Source organism: Lonchura striata, chromosome Z, assembly GCF_050655825.1.
Source record: "Lonchura striata isolate lonStrDom1 chromosome Z, ASM5065582v1, whole genome shotgun sequence".
NCBI classification, from domain to species: domain Eukaryota; kingdom Metazoa; phylum Chordata; class Aves; order Passeriformes; family Estrildidae; genus Lonchura; species Lonchura striata.
Window position 1 is genome coordinate 11,205,873 of NC_140740.1, and position 12,144 is coordinate 11,218,016.

Sequence of the window (12,144 nt, forward strand, 5' to 3'; positions counted from 1 at the left end):
CGCCACAACGGCCGCGGCTGCGCCGGCGGCGCGCGGCCTGAGGGGGGCGCTGCGCTCGGGCCCCCAGCGCGGGCCGGGCTCGGCGGGGACGAGCGCGGCAGAGCCGGGGCCGCGGGCACAGCGCGGGCGGGGCGGCTCCGGGGCTGGCCGGGCTCGGCACGGCACGGCACGGCACGGCTGGGCAGGGCAGGGGAAGCCCCTGGCTGAGGGCTCTGTCCCCACGCTGCATCCCGCGCCTGGGTCACCATCGGCTACAGGGGGAAAGGACATTGCTCTGTCATGTCTAGGAGAATAATGAAAAGGGGGATTGGAAAACATTCCTTTGGCGTCCTTTTCAGCAGACTAGCTGGTTTTATCTCAACATCTCTGCCTGTCTTCGGCAGAGTTAGCACACTGCTCGTGATTTGGAGTCAGCAGCAGCAGCAGGAAGGGGCAGCAATTTTGTCAACATTGTCCTCAAAACCACACTACTGCCCCACGGATAGATATTGCTTATCCCAAGGGATTATAATGCCTGGGCAACATGATAATCATCAGCTGGGGGAAGCTGTCCCAGCCAAGCCCTGGAAAGCCACGGCTGGGAACTGGGAAATCCCACGGTGCCTCCACCGCTGCCAGCCACGAGGTTTCTGACTGTGCTGTGAGAGCAGCCCAGCTTTGGTAGTGCTGGATGAGCAATGTGACAGAGCTTCTGCTGTGGGTGCATCTGATTTCATTCTCCTCCTCGTTTTCTCCCCAAGCCTGCTCAGGGCTCAAGGAGAAACCAAGGCCAGATTGGCCTTGTCCAGTTTCCTAATGCCAGAACGTGAAAACATGTTTCACTAATGAATGGATGCATCAATCCTTTTGAGAGCAAAACTTGGTTAAGGAGCAGATACATAGAATATTTGGCTGTAAAGGTCATCTGGAGGTCAGCTTTGGCTCAGGTCCTGTGGAGGCTTCAGTCAGGGTCTGTTGTTCAGGCCTTAGTCTGTTGGGGTTTAAGTTCCCCCATGTTATGGTTGCTCCCTCTTCCCCTCTTTATGTTAAATTGTATGTCCCTCCTCCTCCCCCTCTGCCGGTCAGTCTTCCCTTTCCCCAACCATGTTATGTAACTTTGTGCTGAGTCAATCCCCTGACCCCACCCCGGGGCTTGTCTGTCACTCTGAGGCCTCTCCCTCCTTTCCAGAACCCTCCATAATACCTCGGGTGATAGGCTGATCCCTGGGGACCCCTCCCTCCTTCTCACCTCATTGGACACCTCTCCTGGTTGTCATTCCCTTCACCACTCCCGGGTGGTTCACTATTGTTCTCCCCCCGGGTTGCCACCCCCTGTTATATACCTGTGCAAGCTGTTCTCAGTTGCCTTTTGGGACATTCCTGATTCGAGTTGAGGTTGGTCTCGTGGACTACCAATAAACTTGGAGCTGCGATACTCCCAAAAGGACGACTCCCTCGTCTTTGTCAATGTCGCCTAAGGTCCTTTACTGGTCTGGTGCATCGGAACCTATCGGTCACATCCCTCTCCCGCAGTGGTCATAGGGAGTGGCTGTTGTTGTCAGCCGTGCTGAAAACCTGAGCTGGCTGCAGACCAGAGGAGGCACCGTGACATTAGTCCTTCAGTATTTTGTGGTGCAATCAATGCTGTGCAGAGCTGGACACAAACAAGTCTGTACTTAGCACATTTGAGACAGCAAAGAGGATTAGCCCTGCAAGGCCCGGCTAGAGCCAAGAGCAGAAGGCCAGCACCCTGCATTGCCCACAGGGAGCTGTCCAGAGCAAGAAGCCACTCCTGCCCAGGGCTGGGGTGCCCGAAGCTGCCTCCCCGCTGTGCAGCTCTGCAGAGCCCGCGGAGCGCAGGGCCCTGGGCAGCCAGGGCAGCCCGGCTGCCTTGGGGCACAAGGAGTGTCCCAGAGAGAAGCTGCTGCCCTTTGCTTTGGAGCTGCTGCTCAGAGTCTTGTCATTAATCCACAGCGTCAGACATGTTTTCCCTTTGTCTCACAAATTTAACACAGCTTCTTGAGAAAATTGACTGATGTGGCTTCTGCTAGTGGTGGTGCTTTTGTCTGCAGGTGATTTGAACCAAGGACAGAGTCCATTGTTAACACCCCAATTTTGCCAAGTCAAGGAAACCATTCACAATGGGGCTACTGGGGATGAGCAGCTTTCCTAGTTTTTGGCAAGTTACAGCCTTGAAAACTCAGCAGATTTTTCTCCATGAGGATACCAGCAGTAGCATGATGCCAATTTTTTCCACATCTTTTTTGTCTCTTCAGTGCTTTTAGGAGCTCCTCAGTGCCTAGCAGGCATGATAATGGAAGCAATTATACATGTGATAATGGATTTGAGAGCTTTGTTTTGTGCCCTGCCACATGAGTGTTCATGACAAGCTGAACACCCAACTCGTGGGTCTGTCACGTTAAATTCATCCCAATTCTGTGCAAACAGCAGCCCTGACATGCTGAGGAGAGCAAGGACAGTGTGTGGGTGTGCACGCATACTCAAAAAATACATCAAAAAATAAAATTGTCCAGAAAGACATGTGCATTAAATTTCATGCGTATTATATATTATATATTTTGATTCCTACCATATCATATCTAAAAGATATAAGGAATATATGTGATCATTTTCGAGGCCACTGCTTGTGGGGCATATAGATCATGTCCTAGTGTTTGTACATTTTTCCTTTCTGCTACTGCTGATCCTAGCAGCTCCCCTGGCAGTTCTTCCAGGGAACTTCACCCAGAGGGCTTCCATCATGTTAGTGCTTGTGAGGACTTCTTGTTTCCCAGTTTTCCAGCCTCCTTCTGGATTTTAGGGCATCTCAGCACTTGTGTCCTTCATCCCCAGCCTGCAGCAGTCACAGTCACTGCTGCCTCCCCCTTGCTGCAGCTCATTTCCCAAAGTGCTGCCAAAGGCAGCGGAGTTGGCTCAGGATCCTTGTTGGCTTCTGGTCTCCGGGACGAGCTTCCGAGGGACACTTGGAGCGCTGCCTAAAGAGCTGCCCCTGGGATGGGGGTGGATTTGTCCTCCCAGGTGGCTCCTACTTGCAGTGGAGTCCCAGAGTTTCCTCAGCAGGCCTCTCCAGCAAGTTCTGAGCCAAAGTGTGGCTCTGCTGCCATCCCAAATCTGTGCTTCCCTTGCCCAGCCTGAGTGCACGTTGGGCATGTGCTGGGCATGACTGGAGATTTTCAGGGCCAAAATCATCCAGCATTGTATCTGGTCATGGCTTTGGGTAGCAAAAATCTGTACTTCTTTCAGTCAAAACATTTACTTTTCTGCAGATTGTTACACTTGCACTGCTAATAAACAAATACACAATCATCAAATTAAGTTTAAAAATGAAATTTATTTTAAATTGCTACACTTGTGCTGCCAATATAGAAACATACAAATAGCAATTTAAGATTAAAATCTAATTTATTGTGACAAGAATGTTATGTAAATATATACAGGTATCAGATTCAGTTAAAGAAATTAATCTTCTACAACTCACAATACACAAATATGAATTTAAGTCTAACAATTACATTTTATTATGTATTACTACAACTGTACAGCCCATATACAAATACAGAAATATCAAAATCCCTCTCTAAAGAATGTCAATCCAGAACTAAATAAAAAGAATTTTAGAACTATAGTGTTGCAGCATTTTTGAGAGAAAAGAGGACATGAGTTATGAGATTTGAGCTACTCCAGTCTAGGCCTCAATTTGGGCCTTGTGAGGCCTTCAAGCCTCTGACGCAATTAGAAATTAAGAGTTTATGGCACATTTAGAAATAGTATTAATGTGTGATGGGGACCACTGGGCTGTCTGGGTGTGAATTAGTATAGGTTTATAGGATAAGGTTTAGGCCACCTTAAGGAAAAGGTAAACAATGTTAGCTTGCCAATCAGAGTGCCTTTGTAATCTGTAAACTTTGTAGAAGCTTATATAAACTACCATCTTATCTCGAATAAACGGAGAACGTTTGATTAACCACATTGGTTCAGATCTGTGTTTGTCCTGTCCAGCTTCCCGTTTCCTGAGATTCCCTGGCTTTTCTATACAACTCCATATATATAAAAATAAGTAAATACATATATACTCATAATAATATACAGCTGTAAAAATGCATTACATATTTCATGACATATAACATGACACATATAATACACACATAAGAAATGTATCTATAAATATACAAATATCAATGTACCACTAAAACAATCCATACAACTCCAGCAATAGAACTACACAGCTACAAAACTGTGCAAGTATGTGAACATAACTAGAGATGTAAACAGATCAATATACATGCATCAATATAACAATATGAATACATGGGCACCCATACAAATATCAGTATATATATATAAATATCCCTATACTTGTAACTAATAGAATCTAACTCTACACATTCATAAACAGAACTAGATCAGGAGGGATTGCAGCTGCCAAAGCTCCCAGGCTCTCCCTCGGTCTCTCCCTCCCATGCAGAGCAGCTCTCCGGGACACGGACAGCAGATGGCACATGTGGCAAGCAAAGGGAACACTCACTCAGTATGGGGACATTTCCCTTGGCAGCAGCTGCACTTCCATCCGGGAAGAGAAGATCTCAGAGCCTCCCCAGGAGGGTGAGTAGGAAAAAGCAGCTAATCAGGCCAGGCCATGGTGAGCTGTTCACTTCTTTCAGGCATCCCAGTTGGTCTGAGGGTGTGGGAGGTGCCCCTGGGGAAAACAGTTTGGGGATGCCAAGGGAAATTGCATTTGTTTAAAAAAGAACACTTCCCCAGAGTTCCCTGGTTCCCCATGCAGATGAGCACATGTCGATTCATCAGTTCGTGCTTGTCATCTCCCCAGGTTCTAGAAAGTTCCCTGTTCTCGTTACTCCCATTGGTTCCCTCAGCAAACCACTCCTTCCCCATTATTGGTCCAGTTCATGTCACCCCATGCCTGCTCCTCCCCTGAACCTTTCCCTCAGTGGACTGTTTGTACCCTAGCCCTGCTATCCTGCCCCAGTTATATGCCCTGGGCCCTCCTTCCCTAGTCACTCTTTTATAGCCTGCTTCTCCTGCATGTGGTTGTCTCCCTGTGCCTGCTCCTGCCTCCCTTGTCCTTCAACCTGCCCTCAAATAATCCATGTGGATTTCAGCAGCCTGAGAGTCCTCCGGGCTTTTGGTAGAAGTACAATTACGCTATCCAGGCACCTGTTGACCAGCCAGCAGTGGCCTGCCCTGCAGGACAAGGCACAGGGCACCTGCAGGAGGGAACTCCATCCTGTCAAGTTATTGAACCACCTTTGCACTGTCAAGCTTGTGACTCCCAAATCAATCAGTATTTATGTCTCCAACTGTTTGCACCAATGTCCTCTAACAGTGATGGGGCACAAAGTTACCTTCCTCAGGTCATCTGACAGGGCCTTTTTCTTCCTGTGCTTCTTGACTTTCTCCTTATCTTCTATTTGGAATTTTGAAAGGATTTATTTTTATTTTCTCTTATCAGTGCTAAAATGCATGTTTCTCTTTCAAGTTTTAGTTTGTTTAGTGAACCTGTCAAGCCTTATCTCAGAAGCCTTTATAATAAAATTGAGAGTAAATTTCAGCAACTTTTGTTGATTTCCTGTGTGATTTACACAAATTTCCTGTTAATTAGGTCACTACTTAGGAAGGTAGAAAGAGAAAAAGGTTGTTTCTATATGTCAGTTCAGTAGGGGAATATTCATGGATAGAGAGTGATTAGCTGAATTTTACATGTACTCCTAACCTGAAAATGCAACAGATAACTTGGGGAGAAATTAGAGCCAGATCTCTTCTCCTACCAGCCTGTATTCAAATGTAAAGTAAATAGAGCAGAATGGGAATGTTAGTGCTCAGCTCCTAAAGTGCCTTGTTAAGGTGTTCTTAGAGTAATGGAGATAAAATCTGACTTCTCATTCCTAATTTCCAGACACTTATTGTCAGTTTCATTGACTCTGAAAACAGCAGAAATGTGCACATCATACCTTATCAATCCATCTGGGAATGTTTTAGGTTTGTACTGTAATAGATGTTTAGATCTCTAGACAATGCTGTCTGGAGTCTAAATTATTAAATATGTTTGCATCCAGTGTTTGCATCCGTGTGCAAAGAGATCTCCAATGAATGTATTCCACTCTAATACAACTCCAAGCTGAATCTCTCAGCTGTGTTTACAGTGGTTGTCTGTGTGTCTCTTCTGCAGAGCACAATTTTAAAATCTTCATTCCTCATTATCTCTGCCCTTCTTTTTCTGTTTTAGCTTACAAATGCATGCAGATGTATCAGAAATGGCTTCCCCCCATATCACTTCCTGTCTAGCAATTTCTTTTTATCCTGTTCTGATGTTTTCCTAGTTTTGTATGTTTTATTCTAAATGCACTTCTGTTTTCTTGAATGTGAAGTTCTACAATGCAATGCTCTCATTCACCTGCTTTCGTGAAATCCTTCATTAACATTAGCTCAAGCAACTGTCTTGTTCCATTCTCCTTTGTAGAAGATTTGGGAAACTCAAGTCATGCTCAGGTACAAAAAACATATATGGTGCTTGGTAATACTCCTAAGAGCTTAAGTTAGTGGTAAAGCAACTGCAGCTGCTTATTCACAGAAACTGGGAGAAAACACACTGCAAATACTGAGGGATGCAGTGCAAGGGTGATGGGCATCTCTCAGTTATCATGACAGTCTGATGTCACTGGCAAAATTCCCTGTTTTCCAAAGGGTTTTCTGTTGCAGTGTCTTCCCAAAGTCTCTGGCAGCCCAGTACCTCTGGCACTGCAGACAAAAAGGGCCATGTTCGTATGCCACTGTGGGCAAGAACTATGGCCTGTGGGCCCGAAGCCACCAGACAGGAGGAGGCGCGTGACGACAATGACAAAAGCAAGGAGTGATCCTTTCGAGGGTATCCACATTCTGAGCTTATTAGAAGTCTGAGCAGACAACTGTGGCTCTGAGGGAAGATATGCCCCAAAAGGCACCGAGCACTGTGTGCACGGCCTTTTAACTGAGGGTGGTAACAAGGGGAGGGAACAACAGCAAAGGAATGGGGTAACAACTGGGAGTGATAACTGGGGTGACATACAAGGGAAGCGTCCAATGGGAGAAGGAGGAGGGAGGGAACCCCGGAGACCAGCCTGTCACCCGAGGCCCTGGATGGAAGCTTCTAGGTGGAAAGGAGAGGCCTCAGAATGACAGGCAAGCCCCGGGGTGGGGTCAGGAGGATGACTTAGCAGAAAATCACATAGCTTGGGTGGAGAAAGGGATGATTGGCAGAGGCAGGGAGAGGAGAAGAAGGGAGGTCAGACCATTTTACATAAAGAGGGGGAGAGGGAGCAACCATAAATGCGGGGAACTTAAACACACCCCAACAGTTTCATTTGCTTTGGCTGTACTTTGTATGGCTGCAGGTCACATTTCCCTTGATTTAAGGAAGTATCTTGGCAGTTCTTGAAGAAGCTGCCCTTGAAGGAATTACTCAATTCTGCAGTCCTTGTTATACACCCTGTTCTAAAAGACTTTTATGCTATTTTCCCTCGCTCTGTTATCACAATTGTTCAGCAAGTTTTCTTTCTAAGAGTATTAATCACAGTATCCCAACGAAATAAAAAATATTTGGGTACTTGTTCCCCATGTATTTACAAAAGAACAATTTAAAAAACCTGTATAAATGCTGGATGTAATATGCAAATAAAAATAAATTTGAGAATTCGCCCAAAAACCTTAAGAAAAAAACCCATGTATTCAATGAAAATCAGATAATTCACCTGCAGACTATGCAAAGGGTAATGTTCTAGAAGAGGAAATTTGTACAACAGTGCTGCACAGAATTCTATTCTTTCAAGCTTTTTGCACTTCAGGGACAGTATCATTCTCTGAACTGTAATGCTCTGAGCATGTTCTGCTCACCATGGCAGATATCTGCTCTCCCTAGTACAGATCATCCTCCCAGCAAAGGGTGAGTGCAGCCACCACAACTCACAGCATCTTCCCACACAGCAAGAACCTGAAGGAGATAGCTTTCACCAACTGCTATGTGTTCTAATACTGCCACCTCTCAGTTGCTGAAAGCCTGAACTGTGGAGTTGCGTTATGTATATGTTTTATTATCCCTGTATTATGTATTGGTTTATTCCTTTGTACCCCCGTGTGCAACTTGGTTTATCCCCAGTTTTCCCGCCTTGTCCGCCCTTCCCGCCTTCCCAGTATCTATCCATCACCCTGAAAGAGGCATTTTACCCCCCCCGGGTGCCTTGTCTGTCACTCGGTGCCCCTTCCCATCCATCCAGAAGCTTCTACTCAGGGCACCGGGTGATTGGGCGAGGACCTGGGGCTCCCCCCATATCCTTCCCCCATTGGACCCCACCATATCCCCCCATCCCGGAGCCACCCCCTATCCCTATCCCCATTGGTCGTTGGATACCCCTCCCTTACAGTTTATAAGCCAGTGCAAGCACCTTGTGCTTGTTCCTGTTGGCTGGCATCGTTCTAGGACATTTGGCCCCGTTGGGCTACAATAAACTCGGACTTAGCCCCCAGCAGGATCCGCTCTTCATTTACCACCGCGAGGCTTGCTAGCGCTGCTCGGGACCCACAAAGGCACTCTCCAAACCCCAGCTGGGAGCGGCGGAGGGTGCCTCCATCGCCCGCCCTCGCCCCAGGATGAGAGCTAGCCGGGGCTGAGACAAAGGGAACCGGGGCGGGAGCGCGGCACTGAACTTCTGTGCCCTTTTCTCCTTCCCCAAATGTCACATTTTGCACCCCAAACATGCAAACCATTCCTCTCATCAAGGAGGAATGTCTATCCCACCTGTGCTTCAATGTCACCACTTGGCTCAGCCTCCTTTCCTTAGACCTACAACCTTTTTTCCCAGTGTGGGAAATGCCTCTTCTCTAGAAAGGCATATTCCAGAGCTTAGCAGAACAGCAGGGGTGATGAATGGATTGAGAGCAGCCCTGTGGAGAAGTACTGGGAGATCCTTGAGAAGGAAACACTGGATGTGAGCTGGCACTGTGTGCTTGCAGCTCTGAAACCCCTCTGTAGCCATGTTTAAAGAGGGATGTCTGCCGCGGCATCAGTCCAGCTTGGTTGACCCTGTGGGCTGTGCTAGCCACCTTCCCGGTCCTCGGAAGGTAGGGACGGCGGCTTGTGGGTCTGGATGCCCCAGCCCCAGAGAAACGTTGGCAGCCAGGAGTAGGTGGAATCTGAGATTTGGTTGGTGAAGAGAGATTGTTCGGGGGAGAAGCCAAATTGGTTGTTAGACAAAGAAGTTGGGGCAGAGAGGGATGTTAAGGAAGGAGTCGGGATAGGGGCCGGGGAAGTCTGGGCCGGATTGTGGTCTTGTATATAAACGTTAGGAGGGGGTAGTAGTAGAATTACTGCTGCAGGAGCTGGTAGGGGATTGGGGTTCAGGGTTGGGTAAATTGGAGGAGGAGGAGGTGGCAAATAGTCAAGGGGATCCCAGGTCTTAGTAGTGGTTTTCTCCCCCTCATTTTCCTCCTTATCCTCTTCTTTCTTTTTTAATTTATGGATCTTCACATTCCCTTTACTCATATCTTTCAACCAACAAGCAGCATATTCTATTTGCTCAATGTCAGGAGTCTCTTGTGTCTTTAAATAATGATGTAGTTGGGAACAAATCCATGGGTCATTAGTCCCGTACCATGGCCACCTCCCCTGTAATTTTAACTTTGGCCAAATCTCGGTGCAAAAATAAATCATTTTTACTTGGTCTAGGGATTTGGTGGCTTCCTGAGACTCCCAATCGCTTAGCAACTGTCCTAGTGGACTTTCTATGGGAATACTTTTGATTTTCTTTTTCCCTACCAGGGGGCTTCCTCTTTTACTCACACACTGTCCCATTTTTAAATAAACAACTCAAATCCCCTCAAAGGTGCCCCTACCCGAATGGAAATCTACAGACGGGCAACACAAATCTACAACCAACCAAACACTTTCTGAACTAAAACTATTTAACTTCAACGTAAGCCTTTTCCCCCCTCAGTGCAACTTAATCCCTCACAGACCTCTTTCACACTTTACTTTCGCTCCAGGGAATAACGTTAAAAGACAGGATTCACACACACTCTCTCCACCCGGGTAGATTTCCACACTCACACCTTCAGTATCGACTTCCTAGGTGTCCCCTCAGGACATTCCGATACCGGGGCCTATCCTAATGATCCGACCCCCGACCGTACCCCTAACCGTACCCCCGTGCCTCGCCTCTACCCTAGAGTCTCCTGAGCACACTTTTCGGCACCAGCCAGGGTACACAGTATTAGAAGCCTCTCCCCGGGCACCAGGACCTCCCCTGGTCTAGCCTCCTGCGAGGCCGGACACCTTTAGTCCGCTCCCCGGGCTAGACCGCCCTGTTCTAATACTGTTCCTTCCTAAATTTTTTGAACGGAGGTAGGAAGGGACCAGGAGACTCCGTGGGGTTACCCGGGGGGTATCCCTTCCCAAAAAAAACTGGGATCAACCCAAGCGGGGCCCGACCCCTTTGCCGTCCACCGGTCCGGCTTGGCTACCCCTCCCCAGCAGAATAACCTAGGCGAAAGGGATGTGTGGGGAATGTGTGGTGCCTGGCCTTGCCCTTCCGACTCCCCACCCCGGTGCTCTCGGCCGGGGGTTTACGGTCCCCTCCCTGGGACTGCGGCAGCGCACCACCTACGGCATGTCTGGCCCGGCCCTGGGAAGCGAGGACCCAAACCTACCCAGACCGCAACGGTCTTATCAAGGGAGACCTAGCCCTGCTGCGTGCCACTCACACTGGCTATCCCCTGCACGTGCGGGGGGGCCCTTATTATCCCCAGGAGACACCTCTTTCTCACCAACTTCTTTCACTTCCCCCCGTTCCTGGCCGGCCCCTCGCGGCAATCCGGAATGGTGGTACTAAGGTTCCAGTCGCTTCGAGGGTCCGAGCTGCCGGCCCTCGTCTCACACACCACTCGCACGCCTCCTTCGCCCGCCACCGGGGTTACTCACCCTCCGGCACTCCTTGTCGTCACCATGCCCAGGCTGGTCCTCTCTCGGTCCGGATAGCCAGCTGTCCCAGAGGCCCAGGGTGGGCGGCCGTCCCAGTCCTGGTGTCCTCTTCGGGTGTGGCTATCCCGGACGAGCCCCCAGCTGTTAAGAACAGGCAAGGAGACCAGCTCCTTTTTAATGCCTTTATTCAAGTGACCAGCTCTGGGTGGGGGCCCAAGGGGTCGCGCACACCGCCGCCGCTCCCTTTGGTGATGCAGAGGAGGAGGTAGTCAGTTTTGGTGTGCAGCAGAACTGGGGCTTCCGTCCTCACGGGCGTGCCTGGGAAGACGCTTTTGGGCTCGTTGACTAGGGTTTTTGTTCTTGGTTGGCTCTACTTAGGTTATGGCGACGCTTTGGAGATGATTTGTAGCACTGGTAAGGTGGAGGGACTCCTTCCCGATGGCCAGAGTCAGTTTGTTGTTCAGGTTTTAGGTTGGCTTGCTGTCTTTAGGGGTTTTTCCGAGTTTCTGGTTACTGTCCTTAATTTGCATATCCCCAGAAGTACTCTGGTCACCATTCTGGGGAGCAGCAGAGGCAATACCCGGCGGTCGCACCATGGATGACAGGTACAGCAAAGGGGCACAATATAGGGAGATATGAGGGAGACATCAATGGGGATTTAACAGATAATAACAGTCTTAATTAACACATTTAACCTTAAATTCCTTAACTTCCTTTAACTAATGAACTTGTTCATAACACTTTTCATTGCTTTATAGAATTTTCTTTGATACAATCGGACTTCCTTTCTTTAAAAAGATAAGAAAAAAAGAAATATCTGGGATTTAGCTGTGTGTCTGGATATGAAGCCACATGAGGTTTTTGAAGGGCCCCACACAAGTTTTTCAAGTTTTCTCTAAGCCTCCAGGTTCCCCAGCCCCAGGAGCACCCGTGGCCGGTTTTGTTGGTTTTGCATGGGTCAATTTTTGGAGAGGAGGAAAGAAGCCAGCCGGGAAAGTGAGGCACTCCTGTGAGGAGCTGCCATAAGCTCTCCCTGTGCCAGGCAAAAGCAATCCCTGAGTGGCTCTGAGAGCAGGCGCACTGCTAAGCCAATTAGAAAAGCTGGTGCCGCCTGCAGCACAACATTTTGAAGAGAGGAAAAAGAGAGGGAAAGAAGCCGGCTTTGTGTGTGCCCCCAA